Below are 20,316 nucleotides of genomic sequence, written 5' to 3' on the forward strand. Positions count from 1 at the left end.
AGTAGTTTAATGGAAGAGGAGTCACAACCCAAAGCAGCACCGCTATCATAGTTACATGCAGCTTATGACCAAAATATGACTGTAAATTTGTATACCACACTAATCTTTAAAAAACAACGTTTGAGTAGACTATCCTATTTTTTTATATGTGTGTGTATTCCTTGGTTTTGAAAAAGAACCCTTAGGACATATGTGTGTGTGTGTGTGTGTGTGTGTGTGTTTTCCCTATCCATAACTAGCCTATCAATACTTAGGCCTCCATTCCTTATCCTCTCTTTTTTGACATAAACACTACCCAAGCATTCAGTGTGCAATGATACTATCCAATCAAGTAGGATCCACCCTCATATCCATGCATTTTAAAACCATACCAAGTGCAAACAAAATCAAAAGTTCCAGCAGCCAATCATAATGCAGGCCCAATCTCTCTTTGTCAAGGGACTCTTGCCTACCTTGCCAGTACAAGTCAAAGTACTATAATTGTATTTCGAAACTTTAGTACATACGGACCCCATTGTTGTTGATCCTAAGTGTTGTGCAATAATGAAAAAAGTGTAAGGGTATTCAAGTCAATTCCACAAAACACCTTTGGAAAGGTTAAGTACCCCCAAAGTAAATGTCAATTTCCAAAATTGTATAAAGTGCAAGAATACTACATTACAAAAGTTAAGAAGTTTTCCCACTAACTACACATAGTGCTAGAACTATAAAAAGCATTAAACTAGTAGTAGTCCATGTCAAAAATTCTGCATCAGGAAACAAAAAACTACCAAGGCCTATGTCGTAGAGCCAGGGTACTTTCCCTTCTCCATTATAGTTCCAAGACAAGAGCTCTTAGAGATCGTGTCACAATTCTCCCTTCAAATCCTACCAAAGCTTCCATAGGCGTATTCATGAAAATCTTGTAGAAAAATGCACTGGCTCACATACCAACATCCAAAAAAAGCAACCATAGTTAGCTCATAATGGGAAGGTAGGCTTCAATGCTAATGCATAGTTGTTATCCATGTCATTCCACATCGGATGGAGCTCTCTAAAGTGGGCTGCCAATCAATAAGCATGTTGATGTTGCCACCTTGGCCTCTCTGGCTAGTAAGGGGTGTTGTGCATATGTCCTCATGCCATACCAGGGCCATACCACTCCACCTAGCAAACCTTGCTCTCTTAGCATGGCCATACGATCTCATAGGCGGTAAATCTGGTGACCTCAACATCAGCTCCCCATAGGAAATGACATTAGGATATGATTACAAGAGCAAGCGGGCCTGCGACGGATTCTTTTCCATATTTTTAACCACTGTCGAGACCAACTCCTATTAGATATGCTCAATGCCCCACCCTCCTGGTAACCACCAGTGGTCCAAGGTGCTCAAGTTGTAAGCCCCCATATGAGGAGAAGCCATGTGAGCCCGGGACACTAGATGGATCCTAACTTGCATGTCAGATGAGGTCTATCAATGAAACCGTTGATGGTAGAAAGGTGATTGTGTGGGAGCCCCTTATTGTTGCTGGGTACTAGGGGCCAGTTAGCCCCCAGTGCTAGCCCCCCTAGTGGGGGTTCGGGGGCGAGAGCCCTCGAGGCGACAATATAGGGAATATTTCCTAAATATTCCATGGACGACTAATCGGTTCCACTGACTAGGTTGATTGGTCAGCTTCACCGACTAGGTTGACTAGTCGGTTCCATCAACTATGTTGATCCGACTACCGCCCTCATAGCTATAAAGAGGCGACCTACCCAGTCCATTGTACCAAATCAGATCTTCCAGTAGAGATCTTCCAGCTAGTAGCTCTTCACCTAGTATCTATCTAGATCGCCATCTAAGCTCCACTGTGGGAGCGCATGGGTGGACGGAGCCATCATCTATACTACATCAGTATTGAAGGAAAATTTTGTTAATCTCCAGTTTGCTATGTACTCTCTATTCTTTGTTCACTTTCTATTCTGCTGCACCATGTAATTTAACAACACCCTCTTGTAATGAAAGTTGAGTGAAGCCTTACAAAACTACACCATGTCATTGGACTTCATAAAAAGGAGAAAGGAATTGAATGCCTCCTTCAAGGGATGATTAGGGGACATGGTTGGCTGATTATTAGCAATGTACCATATTGCATGGTAGTACCAAAGAGGCTAAGCCTTACAATCAATGTGTTATTCCATGCATCTGCACTTTAAGTAGGGACACCAACTTCTGTATATTGTTTTGCAGTGAAGGTCAGATCGTATTGTTGCTTGCTACCCCGCTACCCATTGCTCGTTGCTTTTGGCTACTCCGTTGCCCTCCGCTCCTCCTTGCCTCCCTTCTGCCTCACTTCTCCTCTGCCTTGCCTCCCCTGCCATCTCACTCTCTCGCCCCCCTTGCTGCTCCTCTGCCCCCGCACTGCCCCTCCCACCTTCCCGCCTCCCCGCCTCCTATCCCGCCCACTTTGCACCTCCCACTGACTCCCTGCCTCTCGCACCCACATGCCTCCCCCTGCCATTCTGCTTCCTCCCTCCACCCTTCTCCTCTACTTTTCCTCCCTCTTCTACCTCTTCCTCCCCCCACAGGCACTCCCCCCCCCAACCTTCCTTCCACTCCTTCACTCCCCCCTCCTCTTCTCCTATCCTTCCTCTCTCCTTCCCTCCTGCCTCCTCCACCTCTCTCCTCTGCCTCTTCACCTCACCTTTGCCTCCCCCTTGGATGCTCTTTTTTCTCATCTTCCTCCCTATAGCAGCGGGAGCATTTGTGCTTGTTCAGGTGAAAGAAAATCTTGGTGGTGACCCTTGGTCTGGCTAGAGGAGCTCTATGGTAGCACCCTCGACTCCCATAGCCATTAAGGTTCTTCTTTCTCCACTTGACAAGCAACAAGTACAGTAGGAAGTTCAGTCCCTCCAAGACAAGGAACTCATGGGCAAAATTGTGGGCCTCATGCCTACTTGGAGACAGGTGCATGAGTGGATATAAGCGAGCTTGGTATTAGAGGGCGACTGCATTCAGGAGGTCACCACCTATGGAAGAGGCATTTTCTTCATCTAGCTAAGCTCCCTCGACATTGCCTCGACACTCGTGGAGTAGAGCCCCATCCTCGTTAGCCCACGCCTAGGCTACCTCTTTTCTTGGTATCATGCATTTACAGTGGAGGACATGGACACGACACACCATGTTCCCCGTTTTTTGGTTATGCTCTGCTTCCCAGGGCTCCCCAAGAGTATCGAGCCATTATCCGCTCCATTGGTCAGGCATTTGGCACTGTGCTCGAGTCGTCCCTGCTAGAGTCAGCTGCCTCAGTTGTAGCAGAAATGGAGTCCCCAGGATCATACTGGTGGTTGAGAGCCCAGAGTCCCTCCCAGAGTTGATCCTCCTTGAGACCCTCGAGGGGAGCACACTTCGCCAACGTGTGGAGATTTCTGGGCTACCAGGCCAGTGTCTTCGGTTCTGATGTGCTGTCTTTCTATCATTGGATGTGGAAGGCACCTTCCCAATGGATATGGAAAGGGTCTTTGCAAAATTAAGTATTGGTTGAACTGAAATCTATGCTTGTGGGAGAGGAGAGCACACACAAAGGGATAAGGAGACACCAAAAGTGGTGGAGCAAAAGCTACTCCAACTTATTCCTCTATCATATATATATGAGTATACATGGGCACTATACAAGTGGGTGGGCACACTGCACTTTACCCCAACAACCTCCCACTTAAAGGCAGTGTGCCTTTAAGGGAGTATAGTACACATATAATACAATCAGCCATAGGCTAAAAAACAAGATGACCAGACCATCATCCTATGCCCATCGGCACTTTACAATGTGCAAAGTGCATAGAGGATAATCTGCTAGTAGACATCAGGTTTGCAGGATAGAAAATGACAAGTTGTAGATGCCTGTCAACCAAGATCTCATGCCAGATCTCACTGGGAGAGTGAAATCTCACCACCACGTGCTCCTGTGCTAAGTCCATAGCACCCGAACTGTCACTGTGCAAAGAAAATGTCTCTGTACCGCCTGTGACCATAAGCACATGCCCTACAATAGACCTCTGTTGGTCTATCCAACCTGCATCACTTGCATGCTGCTCCTGGAATCATAAGGACCTGATGTCCACAACCGCTTGCCTACTGCCATAATCATGCTACCAACTCCCACTGCAACGGAAGCAAGAACCGAAAGTGTAGCCCCAATGGCAAACATGTGAGAACCAAGTCTCAACACAGTCATGGATGCATGAAGTACTATGGCTGCCATATCAACAATAACTTGCTTCAACTGATCTGTGATCGTCAAACCTGTTGTGTTTCAAGTATGGAGCCAATACAGGCAATGGAGTACTCAGTAACTTCCCCCTCTCCATATTGAAACAACCAAGTATCTGACAAACATCATCAAGACCATGCAGCTCCCACTGCAAAGCATCCCTGTCCATAAGGAACCATATGGCAAGTAACCTCAGAAGGATAGCAACCTCCTAAATACTGAGACCATAACCAGATTGCCTCTAGCAATCTTCCATGCATGATCACCCAAAGAGACATGATAACCTGCCTCAACCAACTGCCCAATACTGATCTTGCTCGTAGCAAGTCCTGGTATATGTCTAACCCTCTGTAGAACAAGAATAGAGCCACTAAGCATAACAAGGTGGATATCCCCATAACCATAGACATCCATAGAATGATCAATGCCCATTAAACCACTCTCCATAATGCATTCCTGATATGCACTGAACCATGACATATGAGGGGTCATATGACGTGAACCACATGGATCTAACATCCAATCACCGAGAATGGGTACATCAGTGGCCAAGAAGGAGGTGTCAGACATAGACAAAAGAAAGTTCACACATGCTTTGACAGTTGTACATGCCTGGTTGAGATGCATTGACAGTTCGTTTGATGCATGGTTATTTGCATATGTTGGATACATACAGTGGTACGGTGATGTACTGAGATCGTGTCAGATTGGCATTGTTTGGAGCTGTTTCAGGGCTGATTTGTTACCGTACTCGGGGCTGATTTTATGGCATTGTGTTTGCCGTTGGTCAGGACATTACAATTGGCATATGTCAAGGCTATTTTTGGGGCTGTTTTGCCGGAGCAGATGAGTGCTATAAAGGGCAGCAAGCATACAAGGAAGCTGTTGTTGCTGTTTTTATGACAAAACAGTCATTTTCAGGACTGAATATCTCTTTCCTAGTGCGAAATTGCACTTTGTGCTGAATTGGAAAGTTGTAGTTCACAGAACAGACTACAACTTTGCTTTTGGAAGCAAGTTGAGCCGGTATACGGCTAATCCAGGAAAGAGGCATTGGGAGGCAGTTAAGTGCATCATGAGGTACATGAAGGGTACTAAGGAGATGTGCATCTGCTTTGGTAAAGGAGACATGCATGTACTTGGGTACACAGATTCAAACTATGCAGGGCATGTGGATAGTAGGAGATCCACTTCTAGTTATGTGTTCACCTTTGCAGGTGGTGCAGTGTCGTGGATGTCTCGCGCACAGAAGTGCATTGCTTTGTCTACCACAAAGGCCGAGTATGTTGCAGCCACAGAGGGTTGCAAGGAGGCTATATGGCTTGATCGACTAGTGGGAGATTTGGGGATTCATACAGGTGATTCGACATTGCATAGTGATTCCATGAGTGCTATTTAGCTAGCACAAAATCCGGTCTTTCATGCAAAGACAAAACACATTGAGGTCAGGTACCATTTCATCAGGGAGGTACTTGAGGACAAGCGCATAGAGCTTGTCAAGGTTCATACAGATGATAACCCTGCAGATATGCTGACGAAGAGTCTACCTAGTCAGCGGTTTGAGTATTGTCATGTATTGATGGGCATTGGATAGTATGCTCACTGGTTGTCCTCCCTTAAAGGCACATTGTCCTTTAAGTGGAAGGTTGTGGGGTTAAAGGTCACTGTGCCTTTACCCCGGTTATGTACAATACTCAAACACATATATAAATGAATGAAAAAAGAAGATTAGGGTGGTTCTACACCCACCAAAACTTGTCCACCAAAACTTGTGTGGCTCTTTGTTTCTCTCTCTCCCTCTTTCGTTCTTGCTTCTGTTGAGAGCACTCTCAATGCTGTTGTCCTTGCCTTTGTCGAAAGTCTCTATTGCTGTCCCACCCTGTACTTATGATGGCTACCCATGAGGAAGATGGAGTTGCTATAGATCTCTTGAACTGTGTAGGCTACTACCTCATAGAAGATCGAGGCCCAAGTTCTCCTTTCGCTAGATTGGGAGGCTCAAATGACTGAGAATTGTCACTTTGGTAGTCTGTTCCAAGGCTCTATCTAGCTCTGATTTCATGATAGCTCAAACACATCAATAATCCCTAGATCTTTATACTATGGTATCTTTAATCAAGTATTAATACCCAAGGCATAGCATTTGAAAGGCTTCGCATAGGCACCTAGTAGAAGGCACACCTTTGAATTGCCACCGATGCAAGAAAATTTTACCTCTCTCATTTGGCAGCTCTCTCCCTCGTAGGCATTCTAGCTCCCAAACCTTCTTGCCTCTTCAAAATCCCCTAATAGCATAACACTGGCAATTGAAGTTGTCCAAGATGAGGGAAGGAACAATGGGTTTGGTCTATTCACATTTATCTACATCATCCACCATGTGAGGGCGTAAAAGTCTAAGTGCGAAATTCAATGCTTGGTCTTGACTTTGTCATCTTTAGATAAACTTGGATCATCTTCCAGCTTTTTGAGCCATTTTCTCATTAGGAGTTCCACCTCTTATTTAAACTGGGTCATGCTAATCTTCCCTTTGGGGTTCTCGCCATAGACATCGTGAGGAATACCACAAACATCATGAGTCTTGAAGACCACGAGCCCTCTACAAGGACAAGCTCAACAAGCTCAATGAAATACATGGATAGTTTCATCTTTGACATGCAATCCATGATACATTATAAGTTGCTTGGTGATAAAGAGGTATTAGACATAGGGGATCTAGAAAAGGTTATGTCCCTGACCTATCTATAGTATCCTACTGCACCTAACTCAATCCTAAAAGCATGAAGTGATGAATTTCCATTATTTGGAAGCATGGGACTGATTTGGACTCCTTGGGTCCAGTCAATGGTGATGGTAGACTCCTAAGGTCTCCCAAGATGGATGGCATTACTTGGATAGCCTAGTGATACAAGGTGCTCCTTTCCCTCTTTGCATCCCACAAATGCCTCGAGGGCATTGGCTTACTTGTTACATCACAAGCATTGAATGAGCAACATTATCCTTATCATGAAGATCATGATTATGCATGGATGGAGGCTTGAGCTGCTTGCTAGTGTTTTGCCTTGGCTGCTTCAACTCACCCAGACTTGATGTGGTTTCAAGCTTTTAAAAAACTGACTCCAAAATTGTGTAGTGAACTTAAAGAGTCATGGTCATTTATAATATCGAACTTAAAGTGTCATGGTCCTTCACAACATCTCCATGCAACCCATTGAGCTTGAATAAATCCTCCACAAATACTTCAAATTTGCTGATATAAGACCTTGTTGGACACTAATTTCATTTGTATGCCAACTAGAACCAATGACCTTTTCGGGTCTATGGTAAACCCACAATAAAATCCATGAAATACTTTTACCAATTTCCACACAAAATCTCAAGTTTCAGCAGCATGTTTTCGGCTTTAAAATGTTCTTGAGTCCACATATAAAAGCAATAAGAATTTAGACTTAGGGTTCAGCCCCTCTATGCTTATGTATGTTGTAAGTTGAGGTCACCCATAGCAGCTAGCATCAAGCCTGGTCAATGTGAAAGTAACTGCTGATTTGTTTGCATGGTATGGAAAATATTATATAGCAGGAAAAGGATAGTATGCATAGTGCTCATAAGACTGCCAGATACTATGCCATTTGTGGGAAAATCACCTCATTATAGGAGGGCATGTGAGTGTATTTGTTGGTGTTCGATGAGGAGCTTATCCAAAGATTTGACTACTTATATTTGGGAAATGGATCTTGATTAAAGTATAAGATGTCTCGAAACCAATTACTTGATCCAATGTCTACAGATGATGATCTTAGGAGAGTGTGGATAGCCTTCAAAAGCAATTTGCTTACTATATTTGTTGTACTACTGTCCCTCATCCCACGCCTACTGTTGACCAAGTAATCTCCCTTTCTTGTACCCATTCTCTTATTATTGCTATTGCGTACTCTTGTAGAAGTTGTGTCCTCTATATGATCTCATGTTTGGGCTCTTTCCAGCCCCACAACCAGCCCATGAAGGAAATCTTTGGTGGCCCTTTGGGCTGCCCCAAAGTTGAAGTAGTACGAAGGAAGCTTCTATGCTACCGACATGGTAGCTCTCTTTACCCTCTTTTATCATTCTCTTAAGGTATGCCATTCTTCCCCATGTCCCCATATGGGGGATCACAAGTGGGGAGGTGACCCTCATGTTCCAACAATTGAGCTATTTTGAATAGATTCATGGCATGTCCACTCTTCCCAAGCAGTCTATTTAATTATAGGGTAAGACCTGTAGCTATGCAGTTAATTGCTCCTTTGCTGGGAAATTGTCCATAAAAGTAGGCACCTCTACGAAATTCCCAGTTAAGCCATACCAAAAATTTTCAACGATTATCTTCTTTTATGTCTCAAGAGGAGAGGCATCATTCTTTAATGTCTATGATGCCTTGTCTTGTTCTCCTCCTAGGCTTTAAGAAAATCCAATAGAGAGTATGCACAGTGGAAGTCACTCTCAAAACACTTAGCTTGTTTGCTTGCTATGAGCTTAGGTGGGCCTTGTTACCATGCCCTACAAACACACTTTCAAGCTATCTGTTAGAAATCAACCAACAGAGGGTACGCACACTAGAAGACTGATAGAATAGTCCAGGAGCTCAACAGTGTGTGGTGTAGGTGTAATCGCCTACTTCTTTACTTAATGTGCTTCACATAGATTTGCAAAACAACAAATAGACAATGCTCAGAAGAGATATAGGACCAACAAAATATTTCCATCCAATGAACACAATGCAACGAAGGGCTAAAGTCCCATCAAACCATGCTCCTTTGTCCTCAACAAAAGATGTTGTCCTACTACTTTTGAGACACTCCTAGATCCCTGAGTCTGCGTGCTCCCTGATAGGCCTATGTAGACCTTAGTCTCCGTGTGTCTAATCCTCCGCACCTTGCTTGTAAAGGGAAAAGCTACCCCCAAAACAATCGACCCAACATGGGGATGAACCGACCCCCTTGCTAGCCGAATTTGTGCTTACATATAAATGAGGGACCATCCCCCTTGTTGTGTGTTCCCGGTGACCTGATTGACTGACTTCAATGTGATGGCTGATTCTGGAGCTGAGATTGATGACATTACCATGTATAGGCAGATGGTTGGAAGCTTGATTTATCTGACTATTACCAAGCCTGATTTAATATATGATGTGGGACTCATTAGTCAGTTTATGGACAAGCCACGGAAGCCTCACTTGGATGCAGTGAGAAGGATTATGCACTATGTCAAGGCAACATATCAGTATGGACTCTTTTATGAGTATGGAAAGGATATAGAACTGGTTGGATACACAGACACAGATTGGGCAGGATGTGCCTATGACAGGAGATCCACCAGTAGTTATGCATTCAGCCTTGGTAGTGCAGTGGTGAGTTGGAGTAGTAAAAAGCAACCCACAGTGGCATTGTCTAGTACATAAGCAGAGTACAGAGGTGCAGCATTGGCTGCATGTGAGATTTCTTGGCTTCAGAAGCTTTTGTAGGATTTGGGACTGCATGTGGAAAAACCAGTCAGACTTTATTGTGATAACATGAGTAGTGTGCAGTTGGCAAGTAATCTGGTTTATCATGCTAGAACTAAGCATATTGAGGTACACTACCATTTCATCAGAGAGATGGTGTTATCAAAGAAGATTGATCTCATACATGTGAAGACTGAAGATCAAGTTGCAAATATCTTTACCAAGTCATTGGGTAGAGATAAGTTTACATACTTCAGAGAGCTACTTGGTGTTATGCTCCCTACTTGAGCTTGAGGGGGAGTGTTGGGAATCAAGCTCTCGGTTATTGTTCCTGTTGTGTGAGTAGGTGAATAAGGTAAGTCACACTAACTCAACCATAGTCAGTTCTTATCTACTATGTATGGGTGTGACCTTAGTAGTGTTCAATTGTACAATTGTACTGTGTGGGGTGAATATGACCTGATTGTGGAGGAGACTGTTGCTCCCTCTTGGTTGCTTCCTATATCTCTCTTCTTGTTTTTCTTAATAAGCTTGTGTCCACGAAAGACATCCTATTTCTTCTGGATGGTCGCACATGGTGGTCTCTGTGGCTTGAGCAGATGCGGGTGGCTACCATAGATGTACAGTTGGAGCTATGGAGACTATTCGTCACTGCTTATGGAGCTGCCCAGTAGCTCAGAGGATCTAGCTTGGATGCTTCGAATTGTGGCACGGCTTCAGAGCACGCAGAGAGATTTCAAGTGGGGTATGGCAGCTTGGCTTACAGAGGGGGGCCACGCCTTCTCCATAAACATGGTCTTACCAGCTTACTGGATACAAGGTTGGAGCATTCACAACATTGAGCTTCACTTGGCTACTGCCCCCCCTTTTCACCATCCCCCTCAGTCGAGAGAGGATAGTGTCTGGGAGACGGTGGCTAGCATCACGACCTATAACATCTGGGCCACATCACGACCTGGAACATCTGGGTGGCCCGTCCTAGCTAGGTCATGGGCTAGCACCATGTTCCTCCAACAACTATGTTGGTTGCCATTTGGCAGGATATCATTTATATGCTACGATCCATTTGGGAGCGCGGCGTTCCAAGTTCTCGAGCTACCGATAATAGGCGGGCACGTTTTTGTAAGGCTTGGCCTGAAGGTGTATTTTATGATCTCACGCCACGAGGGATTCGCTGGTTGTATAGTCTACCACCGTGGTTGTTAGACCTTGTTACAAAGAATCCCTAGGCAGTGAGCTGGGATCTCTGACAACAGGCGGGTTTTCTTTCAACCCATTTTGTTTTTGGCCACGATTGGCACCTTTTCGGTTTTGCCAATCTATATGGTTGGATTTTAAGCATTAATAGAAGTTCTTTACTCTGTTTTTAAAAAAAGTTAGAGTGGGAGGTTGGGTTTAGTTAGGACCTTTGAAAGCTTAATTTGGGAGAATTAGTTGGGGGGTTAGGTTAGGAGGATGTGGGTAAGGATGCACAATCTATGAAGTGTGTGTACTAAAAGGGTAGATTGTCAAAAAAGAGTATGGATAGTTTACAACTTCTAAATAAGTGTGAGTGGGGGTTTTTTCTTTTTTCTTTTTTTTGTAACTCTATATATATAATGTTACGACATTGACAACAAGCATAAACAGAGGTTTAACGGATCATAGGATACTTATACATATAGTCTAGATAAGAAAAAAAGGGTTCCAATAGGTTCTTGTGCCTAGAGTGCCATAAGATAATTAGGGGAGTTGTTTATATAAATATCAATAAAGCACCAATAATTAGGAAGAGAGGACATAATGCATAAATGTTCAATAAAGGAGGAGAAGAATTAGAGTACATCCTAATACAGTAACTAGTCTAGAAAAAGTTTAGTTTATATTAAGAAAGAGGAAAGAAACTTTTAAAGTGGATTCCAAGAGGGTGACTAAAGTATAACATTTAGTGAGGGGTATTTAAGGTTGAGTGTGTGTGCACTTTATGTGAAAGAAAGGATACATTAAATGTCCATAAATAAAAGAATGCCCATAAACCTAAGAGAATCTTAAAATGGCCAAAACCAATAAACAAAATAATGCCCATACGCACAAGAAAAAACATGCCAATAATGTCATTAGACATAATTGATGTTGATAATTCCCAATCAAAAAAAATGGGGAGGGAGGGGAAAAGAAAAAATTGTGTGTGAGCGTGTACTTAAAGTAAGAGAAGGTAAGTAAAAGGGGGGGTGGGGTATTAAGTAAAGGTGAGGAAGTGTGTGCACACATCATGAGTGCTTGTAGGTATGATAAATGTGTGTGTGTGTGTGTGCCGCCCACCCCCAACCCAAAGGGTAAGACTACATGGTGGGGTGTATGCCCACCATGTGGAATTTACTCTCCACCTACTGATAATAAATGAATAAAAGTGGATCTGTATGATAAGTGTCAAAATGAAAAAATGATGCCAATAGTAAATGTGTAAACCACTTCTGCAAAATAGATATAAAAGTTAGAAAAAAATAAGGCGAATCACAAAATGACTAGGGATTATCCATGCTAAAGAATTATCCAGTGGATGTGAATTAACTGTATGGTACTAGCCCAACCAAAGGCTAGTTGGGAAATCAAAGCATGTGTTTAGATTAAAAAGTCCCATCAATAATTGAGCCATACAATTAATTTCATCAATTGGATAAAAAGTTAAAAAAGGGAAGCATTAAGGAGAAAAAGTTTGAGACATCTAAGTTGAAAAATGCAACAACTAGAGTTTGCAAATATTTCGATCAAAATTAAGAATTTTGAATAATATTGAGTTGGATAAAGATAATGTTGAAAAAAGATGTCGAATCCTCAGGTAGTCCAGGTTCCAAGTTCAGGGTCCACTTACCTGCCACCATCTAAACAAACTAGGTGTTAGAACATCATAGTTACATTTGGGTAGATAGGTAATGCCTATTTTCCCCGGCTTGTTATTGCTTTACCTAGGAATATAGACAACCATATGGATTCTTAGATAATTTTTTAAAAAAATAAGTCACAAGTTGAGAAGGAGCGAATGAGTGCATGGGTTGAGACGAGATTAGAGGAGGTATGGGACGATTAGTGGGCTTGGTGTGTGGGGTGGTTAAAAAAGAGTGTAAAGAGAAGATTTCAATTAAAGAATAATTCAGAGTTAGGGAAGTATACATGTGTGTGTGTGTTAAAGAAATAAGTGTTTGTGTGTGTGAGATGCATCTACTAATCAAATTTGTGTGTGTGTGTGTGTGTGTGTGTGCGTGCGCGTGCGTGCATGTGCATGCACGTGCGTGCATGTGCATGCACGTGCGTGCATGAGAGCAAAAGTATCATTTGGTGATGAAAAAGTGATGTAACATCACAATAGATTCCAAATTGATACTTAACAATGATTAGGTCACAACAATACTTAATTGATGTGTCTATTTGTTTTTCCACAAATTTTAGGAATTACCCCTTTGTGTTTCTATATAGTGTTTTATGGGTTGGAATTTTAGGAGTATCAAGACAATGCTTTGGCAAAGCAAAAACACGACCAACATCCCAATATTTTGCCAAAATATTTAGGGTCACCACCCTAGGATTATGCATTGGCATCCATCAAGAACTCTATTGTCTAGTGTGCCTCATTGTTGGGAAAGTATACGTGTGTGTGTGTGTGTGTGTGTGTGTGTAAAGAAATAAGTGTTTGTGTGTGCGAGATGCATCTACTAATCAAATTTCATTACTGGGAAAGTATACATGTGTGTGTGTGTGTGTGTGTGTGTAAAGAAATAAGTGTTTGTATGTGTGAGATGCATCTACTAATCAAATTTGTGTGTGTGTGTGTGTGTGTGTGTGTGTGTGTGTGTGTGTGTGTGTGTGTGTGTGTGTGTGTGTGTGCACATGCACGAGGGTAAAAGTATCATTTGGTGATGAAAAAGTGTGTAACAGCACAATAGATTCCAAATTGATACTTAACAATGATTAGGGTCACAACAATACTTAATTGATGTGTCTATATGTATTCCACAAATTTTAGGATTTACCCCTTCATGTTTTTGTATAGTGTTTTTTGGGTTGGGATTTTAGGAATATCGAGACAATGCTTTGGCAAAGCAAAAACACGACCAACATCCCACTATTTTGCCAAAATATTTACGATCACCACCCTAGGATTATGTGCTGGCATCCATCAAGAACTCTATTTTCTAGTGTGCCTGATTGTCATGGTAACTCATTAGTGTCCCATCCCATGGTTTTTTATGGGAACCCACAAGGAATGTTGCAAGACTACATGGAATGTAGAAATTATATATGTTGGCAGATTTAACCTAGATTGGAAAAGGGTCACCTAGTGATAGTATAAAGGGATATTTTACATGGTCCCTACGCTTGCGATGTGAAGAAAACCAAAACATGACCAACATCTTACATTTTTTCCAAAAGGTTTATTTTACATCCCTAACTAACCTTATTCAGTTAGTGACTCACCTAGGTTCAAGGGGGACACTAGCAAGTGGAGTAAGGAGTGAGGATGAGTAATCCCCTCAAGAGTGTTTAATCTAGAAGAAGGTCTATAAGAGAATGGACATGTATGCTAAATATGTCTATGGGGGGTGGCTATATATTGGCACAGGGAACTCAATGTTGAGGAAACTAATTGGTATTTAGATAGTGGTTCTCGCTCAAGGCATAATTATACCTGACAAGCTAGGTGGATGAATTTTCATGGATGGATTCAAGGTTTGGTGAAGATCATCTTGGTAGTTGGCTTAGGAAGGAGCCATTTCATAAAGAGTTGGGTGGGGAGTTCTAGGTTATGCACTCAATGGTTCAATTCCTAGCCCATGGTTTGGTGAAGATAATCTTAGTAGTAGACTTATGAAGGAGTCATCTCAATAGTATCCAAGTAGATATTTTCATGGAGAATCATGGTAGGACAAAGATGCCTTCGGCCCATGGACCATGAGTGGTTGAGTCTTCTTGGTCATTGTTTGGTTGAGAGCTTTTGGCCTCGTTTGTTAGTCTATTCTTTGGGGATAACCTCTCTAGGTAGAGAATGAGAGTGTCTGATGGAGGGAGAAAGGCTTGATGAATCTAATGAAAAGCCATCATTCTTTGTATATTGAAAACCAAAAGCCATCATTTCAAGGGAAGATTACCTTTATTAGACATCTATATAGAGGTGGGAGGAGCTTGATTTGCTTTACCAATCAATATCTCCAAGGATCCACATGATAGGATATCACACATCAAAAAATCTATAATAGTTGGTTAATATCGAGCGGCACACATGTAAGATTTAATACCTCATCATAGATTTGATGTGTAGTAGAAGAGTACTATGTGGGCATTGAACTGTGAAGGGTGAGAGAGTAGTGAAGCATACTACATCATGGGTCAACGAAGGGTTTTTGTGTGCCTATAGATTTGTTAGCCTACCTAGCTTATAGGTTATGATTCAAGGCTTGCTCTTAGAGCCTAAGTTTTTTAATTGCTATCATAGAGCTGGGCATCATGATTAAAAGAAGAGTGGGCATGATTATTGTGGGAGTACGAGACTACAATCAGATGCATAGTTGGTAGTTAATGTATTTTGGGTGGACTGAGAGTGGGGACTGAGAGTGGTGCTTGCAAGTTTCAACACTCAAGTGCTCAAATCTTTTACACTATGCACTTATTAATTCTAACTAGGTTCATCCAATTATGTAGAATATTCTAAACAAAAGACATATATAATTTTGGAATAATATTGTTACTAAGTATTATATTAAGTGGAAAAACAGGCTAGAATGAGGTCCAACTTGGAACATTGTAGCTAATGTAAAGAAAAGCCTTCCTGGCTTTATTTTTTAGGACATAGATATCTGAAGGGAGAAGAATGTTACATCTCTAGCTAACTTTTTTAAGCTAGTGAGACTATCCTATGGATTAGGGGATACGCTCATGGGTGGTGTTAGGAGGTTGATGTGTAATCCTAACTAAAGCATTATATTTGGAAGGATGTCTAGAAGGGAATGGGACCTATATGCTAAATATAGCTATGGATTATGGCTATATATTGGCATAGGGGGCTCATGTTCATGACATTAATTAATATTTGGATAGTAGTTCTTGCTAGAGGAATGATTGTACCTAATAAGCTAAGCCGACTCATCCCTCATGGATGGGCATCTATATATTGGACACAGACCTACATTGGGGTCGTGTGTCTTCCTTATGACCTCCATGCTCAAGAGTGACATCATGGCTCTATGGTTGGGTGCTAAGTCTGCATTTACTGGTCGTTAGGTTTTGGCTTGATGAAAATGATGATGGTAGTAGACTCAAGGAAGGAGTCATATCAGTTTGGGGACATCACCTAGGATTATTTGTTAGCATCCATTAAAAGGTCCATTTTTTATGTACGTGATTGTTATAGTGACTCTTTAGTGTTCCCACCCCATCTTTCAGTGGTGGTGGGAGCTTTCGTTGCATGTTGCAAGGCTACATGCAATGTAGAGGCCTTGCCATATTGGCACCATTTCTAAGCTATATTGGAAAAAGATCACCTAGTATTAGTATAGAGGGATATTTTACCTAGTCACTAAACTTGCATATGCACCATGCCTTTGGCTGCATGATTGAGAATAATTGTTTGGATTGTAAAAATATCATTTTGGATTATGTAGCTAATAACCAAGTGTGGGTTCACATTTCTTGTTTAGGTTGAGCAAGTTGTTAAAGTGTCATGGGGGGGGGAAAGTTGAGGTGAGAGGAGTTGATGGGCCCTAGAGTTGGTGATGGTATGTATGGTTATGCTTCACAATCAACACATCATCTTTTTATTTCCTTGAATTGTAAGGGCATCATCGAACCAAGATTGAAAACATGACGCCTTTGGCTACCATCGGTCAGATGTTTACTTTAGGATGATTGGCCAATTGGTTTAGATGTAGCCAAATCAAGGATTTGAACTAATAATCAATGCTATAACAAAATATATGGCTACAGGCATCCTCACTCTTTTCTTTGCAAAATGTAATTTAAACTCTATATGTGTAATTGGCTAAAGGCTTTTGCATGCAACTATACTTATTGACTTGTTGTAGGTATATATTCATATCCTCTTGCTCCTCTTAGAAATGACCATATTTTGTTCCTTCGTCTTGACATCAAAGCCTACCATCACAAGGAAATACTCCAAGTGTACACCTGCAATATAGCCCCACCTTTTTAGTGCTCTTTGGAAGGCTCGCCCCCCATATGTGTAAGCCCCCAGACAGGGTGGTTTCTACACTCAAGGTGGTGACATACTCACCCTCCTCCATAGCAGCCCCCCACAAGGAACCCATTTGTTGTGATGTGCTATACTGACAAATTTGTTATCCACATCTATTATACCTACTCCAGGCAGAATGACCCTACTTCTAGCCCCACTACATCGCATGATAATGGGGGGCACAACTCCCCTTTTTCGCAAAGGTGAGAAGGCCATATTGTAGGGTCCCTAGCAATCCACTTTTTCCCTCTTTGGTAGAAGAAGGCACACCCGTGGTCCAAAAGATCTTTTATCTAGTTATACTCTAAATTAGACAGCTAATGGGTTAATGGAGCATAGCCCGCTCCACACCTCTATTTGGTTGGTCCATTTTGTGGTCCTCCTATGTGTCATTCTCTCCCCCCCTTTAGGGGAAATCTAACGGTGAAAACAATGCTAAATTGCACCAATGATAGTTTTTTCCTCTTCTTTGTTTTCCCCACTTCTCCTTCTTCCCCGGTTCAACCACTCTAATGTACTACAAAATAGTCTGATTGTTAGGTGCCCGATGCAGCTATACTATATCGTTTCTTCTTCTCACCAAATTCCATTAGTAGGGTTACATGCTCGATACTAAATGGGATTTGAACCCGATAGTTTTTTATTGCTAGTTGAAGAACCCAATCTTGTAGGAACCAGCAAGCTTTTCCCTCAGTGGCAGCTAGAAGTAGAAGTGGAATAGCTCTCACCGACAAGCTAGAAGCAAAAGGAATATGAATTGTAAGAACAGCAAGCTTCTACTTCTCCTGGAATCGCACTCACCTATGCTTTTCCCTCGGCAGAAGCTTTTGTCGTGAACATCTACTCTCCCAGAATTGTACTCACCCGTAAGCTTTTCCATCTGCTTTTCCCTATGCTTTCCCTTGGCATAAGCTAGAAGTAGAAGCACTGCTAGCTAAGTTGGAGCTACCACTACTCGGTTCAAATCCCATACAGTGCCAAGAACATAACTCCATGAATTTTACCTTTGGTATTCCCCCTGAATTGAGTATTATAGAAGGATTAGCGACAGTGGAGTACTGATGACTCCTCAAAGGTTGCATATAGCTTTGGGATTTTTTGTGGGGTCTCTAATTGTCAAGAGAAATTGAATAGTTCCCACAAGGATTTCTTCCTCCATCACTCAAGTGACGGGTCTTTCATAGCCATCTCGGTCTGTGACCATGTTTTGACTCGCGATTGATCCAGAAGAGCCACCCAAAAAGCAAGCAATTTTCATACCATTTCTTTTCCGAATTCCAAATCGTGCTATTTTTCCACCTTATAGAATGCATGCATGCCATTTTTTAACCTAAAAAGCAAGCAAGCAAGACCCAAAGGATTCTCCAAAGGAAAGGTGTCATGAGAAGATGATAGATAAAGTTACAGTCCAATCCATACAGAGATACATTGCATATAACGTTAAGCAAGCACAATGTTGTTGAGTTTATTTAACATATATGCCATCCCTCTCTCAAATGTATAACCAGTCATTCTTTGGGAGGAGGTCAACATTCAAAGATCCTCATTCATTAGGTGCCTGGGGCACCAACTCCCTTTAGTGAAAACCTATCAAAATCTTGAGTATGAGATGAATATAAGAATATGTCATGAGTAGAAATGATTCATATTAACATGGTTGTGTTCTACACTAAAAGAGCTTGAAATATGTTTTTACACCTTGAAATTTGGGTAACACATGAAAAAGTTACATTAATTTGAAAGATGGGTTTTCATATTTTAGAGTATTTTTTGTTTTGCCCCCCTCATCCAAAAGACCCCCCCCCCCCTTGGGCCTCACATATTATGAAAAATATGTACAAATCTTAAAATCTTGCATATTTTTCAAGGTATATACCTTATCTTCTGTGGGAGGGGGGACATGAAATTTTCATAATTTTCCCTTGCATATTTGCAAATTTTTAAGGAAATCCATGCATATTATATATGGACCTTGTCCCCCATACCTTGGATTTTGGACGAGGGTAGTAACATATTACATATTGATTTGGCGCCCCAGGATTAGGTGTTTCCCTTATTTTAGGTTCTATTAATTCTATAACCACTACCTCCAACATCCATGGACCTAGAATGACCATGCATATATTACCCCCATTTGTTTTGTTGTTTCAGTTACATCATTCCCACCTTCATTACTTCACCCGGTCATCTAGAGGTTCGTATTTCTATTCTTCCATGATTTGGTTTCATTAGTTATATTGTCCCTACTTTCCCTAGAAAACTTGTCTTTGGTTATGCCATGATCAATATCGGAGTTCTCCGATCTATTGCTCCCACATCATTCGACTTTTGGGCGCGTCGATCTACCAATTAATTCACTCAAAACCCCATCTAGGTAGCCCTTTCTTGCCAACTAATTGCCGGGTTGGTGGCTCCCTTGATCCTCAATTCGTAAACATTCGTGTGCTAGCTTAAGAAGTTACTTTTAGACAGCTGAATTCATGGAAGGTAGGTGTCCCTAGTGGACTCCTATTCTAGATATGGTGAATTTGTGTACTCATGCTACCTCTGTGGGAAACAGTTCCCAAAGCCACCTCTCCCACAACCTATCTTCTTGAAGCAATCATTGCCCAGTAGCACAAAGCCCAATGCCTCTGGCTCCACACAAGATTAAATAGACTGTTCAAGAATTGGAGGGGGGGAGGATGGCTTTCAAAACATGAACGACTGCGTCCATCCCAATTCGATAAGCATCCTATAGCTTATAAAATCAGGTACAACATAATCCTTACGTAAAGGCCATCCCAGCCTACTCCTAGGCATTAAGATACGTTGTAAGTGCAGATGATTCTCATAAGTGATTCCTAACATATCATAATGTATTCATTCTGAGAAAACACCGCAGGATTCCGTCCGTTTATTGGGTCTAGAAAAGCTCTAATTTCTAGGAATGAGAATCCTATGATATGTAAGGGATCACTTATGAGAGCCATCCACACCTACATCATATCTCAATTCTTAGGAGCGGCTAGGATGGCCTTTACGTAGGATTATGTCGTAGATTTTAATGAGCTACAAGATGCTTATCGAATTGGCATGGAGGCAGACATTCATGTTTGGAAAGCCATCCTCCCCCATCCAATGCTAATCTTTTTTTAATTTAAAAAATCTGTTTAGGTTGTTTATTTATAGTCTAATTGTACAAATGTCCCATCTATTGAAAAGGAATGAAGACATATGGAATTTGAAGAACAACATTGTCTATCTTAAGCTACAAAAAATTACAAGTTTGGTATCTTTTGATCTTGAATTGCCTCTAAAATGTAGATTTGATATTGTATCTTAGTCTGTCATCTCAAGACACACATTAGACCAGTGTGCTACTTTGTTTATGCAATATGATGGGACA

Source organism: Dipteris shenzhenensis, chromosome 13 (genome assembly GCF_047967505.1).
Source record: "Dipteris shenzhenensis isolate YYH24624 ecotype China chromosome 13, Dip_SZ_1.0, whole genome shotgun sequence".
Taxonomy (NCBI): Eukaryota; Viridiplantae; Streptophyta; class Polypodiopsida; order Gleicheniales; family Dipteridaceae; genus Dipteris; species Dipteris shenzhenensis.